A 1,102-nucleotide genomic window follows, 5' to 3' on the forward strand; every position below is an offset into this window, starting at 1 on the left:
TGCCCGCGTCTGCATTTGTGGCTGGGTGGCTACAACTGTACCGCGGAGGATAGGGCTCCGGCTCCTCCAACTTGGAGAGGATGGGCACTTCTGCCTGTTCCTGCTCCTCTTGGCTTTGTGAAGTGCACAGCCCTGGCCAAGCCTCCTCTGCTCTAGCGAGTATCATGGCTGCAACCACTCCAGATGGGTTGCAGCTACCATCCCTATCATATTCCTGCTGATAAAATGTACTAACAAAGAGACATTAATGGTATTCTTACCCAAAATCAATAACTTGAATTTAGTCATGAGAAATATCAAAATAATGCAATTTTAGTGATATTCTACAAAATAATTGAGCTGTTCTCTTCAAAAATGCCTAGGTCAGAGTGATATCACCAATCTGACTTCACTTTCCCACAGATAAAATGAAAAAAGTATTATCTAATGCCAAGCTTATCACCACCAATATCCTGGAACTCAAAACGGAGGTTTGTGAGAAATCCTAATGCCACAAATAAGTAAAAAACTGTGACACCTGCCCTCCATACTGTAAGGCACTGTGTGGAAAAGTCCTGGACTAATGATTTCTGTACTAGAAAAAGTGACAATGAGGCATACAGCCAGCTTCCCCATCAGCTTGAGTTTCTACACAGAAAAGCTGTTTCTGCCTTAGCATTGTAACTCCCTGTGTGGAGAGGGACCCCTGTGGACAGCTGAACTCACAGGCTGCTCTCCAACTCAGACAAAAAAGAATGCAATCAGGGAGGTTGTTTAGGTGCACTATGCAATAGAAAGCAGTCTTCACAGGCCCTCTGTGGATGAACCCCTAGACAGCCTCCCCACACATCTGGAGAAACCCTTTCTAACTCCCCTAGTTGGGACTTTTTGCAAGAGCCATGGCAACCCTGGCCTTAAGGTGTCATCCAATGTCAAAAAGAAAGCAGTGGTATAGTGTTAAAGGAATCCATAGGCACACTGCATAGAACCTTTAAACACACATATTTTGGAGAGACAGTAAAGACTGGAATAAGTAATCCTTCAGTGTGAAGACACAGAAATATATTCTTAACAAACAATAGCAAACAAGGAACCGTGACCTCCCCACTGGATAAAGCAAGAA

Source organism: Colobus angolensis, unplaced genomic scaffold (genome assembly GCF_000951035.1).
Source record: "Colobus angolensis palliatus isolate OR3802 unplaced genomic scaffold, Cang.pa_1.0 Scaffold177, whole genome shotgun sequence".
NCBI classification, from domain to species: Eukaryota; Metazoa; Chordata; class Mammalia; order Primates; family Cercopithecidae; genus Colobus; species Colobus angolensis.